The sequence below is a fragment of the Brachyhypopomus gauderio genome, chromosome 2 (genome assembly GCF_052324685.1).
Source record: "Brachyhypopomus gauderio isolate BG-103 chromosome 2, BGAUD_0.2, whole genome shotgun sequence".
NCBI lineage: Eukaryota > Metazoa > Chordata > Actinopteri > Gymnotiformes > Hypopomidae > Brachyhypopomus > Brachyhypopomus gauderio.
This window is the reverse complement of record NC_135212.1, coordinates 12,614,056-12,620,223: the sequence shown is the minus strand read 5'-3', so window position 1 is coordinate 12,620,223 and position 6,168 is coordinate 12,614,056. Positions and strand designations below refer to the sequence as shown.

The window sequence follows — 6,168 nt, the reverse complement described above, 5'->3', positions numbered from 1 at the left end:
TTATTTAAAATGTTGTGATTTATGGTATCAAATGCTTTCTTTAGGTCTAGGAATACCCCAACTGTATACTGTTTTTGTTCTATTGAGTTAGTAATTTCTTCAATTGAGTCCATTAATGCCAGTGTTGTTGATCGGTTAACTCTAAATCCATACTGACTCTCTGATTAATTTGTGTTTATCAATGAATTGGTCTAAACGGTTATTAAAGAGTTTTTCTAAAATTTTGGAGAACTGAGGTAGTAATGAGACTGGTCTGTAGTTTGTGAAAAGGTGTTTGTTGCCAGTTTTAAACAAAGGTACCACTTTTGCTATTTTCATTTTATTTGGAAATTTACCGGTTTGAAATGATAAATTAGAAATGTATGTTAAGGGTTTAGAAATTCCCTCGATAACCTTTTTTAGTACGAACATATCAATGTCATCACAATCTGTAGATGTTCTATTTGTGCATTTAAAAACTGTATCAATTACCTCATTCTCAGAAACTGCTGTGAGGAACATTGAGTTCAGATTTCTGTCAATGTAAGGTTCTGTTTGTTCTATAGCAGTTATTGAATCAGAAATTTGTCCTGCAAGCTCTGGTCCAATGTTTACAAAAAAACTGTTAAAACTATCAACTACTTCATTCATATCATAATTATCTTTATTATTAATTGAAAAATACTTTGGGTAATTTACTTGTTTGTGCCCATGTTTTATTACAGTGTTTAATATATTCCATATTCTTTTAACATTATTTTTATTATTTTGTAATATTTTATTATAATATTCTTTTTTAGCTATTCTTAAGATACAAGTTAATTTATTTTTATATTTTTTATATTTATTTTTTGACTCTTTAGTTCTCATTCTTAAAAAACCTCTATATAATGTATTTTTCTTTTTGCATGCATTTTGTAAACCTCTAGTAATCCAGGGATGACCAATGTAATTGGATTTTTTGGTAAATTTCTTTATAGGACAGTTTTTATCATATAACTTTTTAAATATTCTTAAAAATTCCTCGTATGCCACGTTTACATTATTTGATTTATACATATTATCCCAATTTTGTGCTAGTAGATCACTTTTAAATGTATTTAGCATATTTTCTGTTCTCACCCTTCTATATTCTGTTCTGTTAAGTTGATTAATTTTATATACTTGTTCGTATATTATAAATACAGGCAAATGGTCACTGATGTCACTGATTATCAATCCACTTGTTATGTTGCTTGCGATGTCATTTGTAAATATATTATCGATAAGAGTGGCAGAGTGTGAAGTTATTCTAGTTGGTCTGGTGATTTTTGGATACAGATTTATACTACATATAGTGTTAATGAAATCTTCTGTCATTTTATGGTTACTAGGATTGAGCAGGTCGATGCTGAAATCTCCACAAATAAAATATGTTCTATTACTCTTTTGAATAAATATTTCTTCCATCCATTCCTTAAACAGTTCAATACTAGATCCAGGTGTTTGATATATACAGCTAATTATTAGGTTTTTCTTGTTTTCTGTATACATTTCAATTGATATACATTCCAGTAAATCATCAACAACAGTTGACATTGTGTCCAACATTCTAAAGCTTAAATTTTTATCCACATATATTACAACTCCCCCACCTCCTTTGTTGTGTCGATCCCTATGTACAAAATCATATCCTTCAAGCTCAAAATCCACTCCTCTTTCAGTATTAATCCATGATTCTGATATTGCAATGATATTGAATGGTTGTGTGAATTGATTAAGGACTAATCTTATTTAGTCCTAGTATTAGCAATGCTAATGCTTTTCCTCTCTGCCTGCAATTTTATAAATGTAGGTGAAAGATACATCTTGCTGATGTGCTGGGACACATCATCAGTGATGTATCCTGGGGTCACTGGGTGTTTTGGGTCTTTCAACATCAGACACCCTCGCCCAGGCGACCCGACCGGAGTTGATCAGACTCGGGTCTGTGTCCCAGCAGCATTCGTCCACGGATCAGCCCTCTTGATCCAAAGAGCCATCTTGTGGCTCTTTCTGCAGCTTCAGTTGCAGACCTGATGGCTTTCCTCTTTGCCTCACCGTTGAGGCCCAGCATGGTGAGGACTTTACAAAGGGACCGCCCTGCAAATACTCGGCATCCCACCTCCAGAGGTTCACAGTATGTCCTCCAGCCTTTGCTTCTACACTCCTCCACCAGCTCCTGGTACTTGGCACGCTTCCTTTCATTTGCCTCCTCCATGCGTTCTTCCCAGGGCACTGTCAGTTCCAGAATGATCAACTGCTTGGTGGAATCAGACACAATGAGCATCTGGTCGGAGCCGTGTCGATGTTATTCTTGCTGGAATCTTTAGCTGCTTGCCCAGGTCCACTTCCAGCTGCCAATCTGTGGCAGTGGTAAGGAGACCTGAACTGGCCCCTGCTTGAATATTGGGCTTCTCTCCAGCTCTGTGGAAACGGATGGACTTGGGCTTGCAGTGTCCCTTGGTGCTCTTAATGGCCTTGGCTATACTCTCAGCAACCGCTGGCGCCTGGTTGTGGCGCCAACGATAACGCCCCTCTCCAAATGCTTTCGGGCAACTACTGAGGAGGTGTTCCAGGGATCCCCGTCCTGGGCACTCGGGGCAGGATGGTGACTCTACTTTGCCCCAGACATGGAGGTTGAATGGACTAGGTAGGACATCATAAACTGGCTGGACTAAGAACCTGATGTTAAGGGAGTCTGCTCTCCAAATGTTGGACCAGGTGATTTTCCTTTGCAGAACATTCTCCCATTTAGTCCAGGCTCCTTGTTGTCCCATTCCTACCATCCTGCTGGCTTGTTCTTCCTCCACACTTGCCCGCACTTCTTCCTGGATGAGCTGTTGCCGCTGTTTTCCCTGGGCCTTGTCCACCCTGATAGATGAGAAATAGCCAATACCTGCGCGCCCTGATGCTATGGACCCAACCAGCGCCTTCTGCCTCAGACGTGACTCTGCCATTTCCAGAGCCTCGTCCGCCCTCCATTTCCGGCCTGTCCGCACCTGGACGCCAGCTAACGCCACCTTCTCATCCATAGATTCCATGTACTGCAGAGCTTCTTGAGTTCTGGTCACCATAAACTCCTCAGTGAGTCCCCTGAATGGAAGCAGCAAGATATTACTACTGCCATACAAGGCAGCACTGCTCAGTGATGAGCTTCTCAAGTCCTAGCAAAATCCATCTGCTGCTCGGGACAGATGTAGTGGTGACAGTTAGGTCATCTATGAACGCTCTTATAGGGGGCTGACGTACTCCAGATTTTGTCAGGGGTCCCCTGCACTCCACTTGTGCTGACTTCACGATCATGTTCATGGCGAGTGTGAACAGGATGACTGAGATTGTGCAGCCCGTTATGATGCCCTTTTCAAGACGATGCCAGTCTGATGTGCCCGACACAGCAGTGACTCTTAGCCTGAAATTGCTGTAATAGTCCAGGATAAGGTCTATGACTTTGGTGGGAACGTGATGTTGCAGTAGCGCAACCTCAACAAGCTTGTGAGGTATGGAGCCATACGCATTGGCTAGGTCCAGCCACACTACGGTCAAATCTCCTTTCCCTTCACGCGCCTCTCTGATGAGTTGCGTTATCACTCCTGTATGTTCCAGGCATCCAGGCACTCCAGGAATCCCACCCTTCTGAACCAATGTGTCGATATAACTGTTCTTCAGAAGGAACTCTGTTAGTCGCCATGACAAGACGCTGAAGAAAATCTTGCCTATGACACTTAACAGCGAAATTGTCCTAAACTGACTCATGTCCTTTGAGTCCTCTTCCTTCGGACTCTGCACATCTCCATTGGCCTGCCACTTGTCCCCTGCGCCAGATCACCCTTAACAGCTTCCATAAATATCGTCGTAGTTGTGGACAACATTTTTACACAATGTATGGACACCGCTTTGGTGCCCTTCTGCACGTCGCAGCGTCATGAGCTTTTTCCTCAGAATGTTTCTAAGGTCTGCTAGGGGTTGTTGCTCTTCTTTAACTGCCACCTTGTACTGCTTCTTAAGGATCCGCAGTTCTTGCCGTAATTTTTGGATCTGAACAGCGCGGCAGTTTAGTGTAAATTTGGTCCTCGGGTTCCTGCCCTCACTGAGGCCAAACCTCTCTGCTGCATAGCTGACTATGATGGATGTCATGGTCTCAAGGCGTCTGTCCACTTCTCCCTTGGTGGTGGTTTCCAAGATCTGGCTTACGTCTGTGTCGAACTGTGCCCATACTGCCCGGCTACTGGCTGAAGGCCACTTGATCAGCTTCTGATGGAATGATTTGCAGGGGTTTAGAGGCTCTACTGCTTGGAGAGACTGGGCACTGTGGGCTGCTTCCTGGCCGAGCTCCTCCTGCGTCTCACCAGGATCAAATCCTGTGCGTTGCAATATGTCCCCCTGGTCCCTACATTTCATCCTGGCCAGATGTATCTTGAGGCCACGCAAGTTCTTGCACACTTTTCCGCAGATGCATTGCGCATTCGTAGTCGAGTTTCCATTGCCATATGTCGATACGATGTGTCCGGATGGGGCTCTCATTCTCCCCCCCTTTCGGGCTCCCATGGGGGTATATCTCAGAAGGCTTTTCCGTAGCAGAAATTGGGTTCCTCCCTCACGGGAGACACAGGTTTGGGTGCTAACCCTCCCTGCCCTGTTTGCCGTCTTTCCGAGCTGTCAACTGTCTCTCCAGTTGTCACCAGACTGTCCCTGGTTGCCACCCAGTCTATTCCTGAGTGTCACTGGCAAAGCCAGATTAACAGGTGAAAGATACATCTTGCTGATGGGCTGGGACACATCATCAGTGATGTATTATTTTCTCAGTCACATTGTGGTTGTTTTGTTTTTCTGATGCAATATGTTTATAGAATAATTTATTGATTTGTGTTAAAACTATTGTCCTGTGTGTAACGATACAAAGTCGGAGAGACACTGTTACGCTCGAAGGAATGAGGCACGACGAGCATAACACAGTGCAACACACAACGTTTAATAAACAAAACACGTGGAGTCCAAAACGAAAACACAAACACACAAACACAGGATCACTCACGCTGGCCTGGACTCAAGACAAAGACGAGCCCAAGACATTGCGCGAACGCACATTATATAGGTGATTAACGCATACCCTTGTGATCTCGAGACAAGGCACAGGTGCAACTACGAACACGCTCACAGACAACCCACACCCACGGAACTACAAACATGGACATAACGACACGCAGACAACGTAGCGGCATGCCCACAGGGAAGGGTCTAGAGCTGTGACCGTGACAGAGCCCGCCACCAGGAGCTCGCTACTCCCGGAGCGTCCCGCGCAGCTGAAAAAGCCCCAAACCTACACCAACGGGCAGGTCCGGAGAACACGAAGGGCACAAGAGGGAAAAGGGAGTTTGGGAGAAACACGGGAATAGACAAACAGATAGGTACAGGCAGCCACGACAATGTTCTGGCCGCCTGCCAGAGCGCCAACAGAAGCGCAACCCCTCCTGGGGTCGCAGGTGGGACAGGCGGCGGAGTCCCTCCGGTCCTCGGGGTGGTCTTCTGAGCGCGCGTTGCGCTGCTCGGTGCACCCGCCGACTGAACGCCCGGTCTTCTCTCTGTGGGTGACTCGGGCACTTTCTTGGGCGCTACCGGGGGGCTTGCTCTTCGCCGTTTGCTGGCGGCTTTGTGTGGCACCTCCACGGGCACTCCAGACCCCCACATCGGGCCGCGGACTATTCCACCACCTGCTCGCGCTCCTGGGGACTGCTTCTCTTCACCGCCAGACGTCTCCATCTCATCCTCGGAGTCGCCCGACCCAGCGACATTGCCTCCTCAGAGGCCGGGTAGGGAGAGCAACTCATGCTGTTCTTCTCCGAGGCGACACGAGGAAGCTCCTCTTCTTGCGGACACCCCTTCTCCGAACGCACGGTCACCTCCGAATAGACCGAAGCACGGTCCTCAGCCTCGCTCTCGCTGGTTTGTTCGGAGGGAGCAGAGGTAGGCGGACGTTTTCCTCCTCCCCGTAATACTCCGTGTCTTCGGAGTAAACGAATGGAGGTGGGCTGATGTTCTCCTCCTCCCTGTAATACTCCATGTCTTTGGAGTAAACGGATGGAGGAGCCGCGGACACGGGAGGAAGGCAGCTGGCTTTGCCCTCGCTCTCCTCGTCGGTGTACACGGAGTGGGGGGGACTCACCTCTCCAG

At 46.3% G+C, this 6,168-nt stretch overlaps 1 pseudogene; it reads right to left on the bottom strand.

The window, feature by feature from the left end:
- Positions 1–1,934: 1,934 nt before the first annotated feature.
- Positions 1,935–4,545, bottom strand: LOC143508644 (uncharacterized; annotated as a pseudogene).
- Between the last annotated feature and the right edge of the window lie 1,623 nt (positions 4,546–6,168).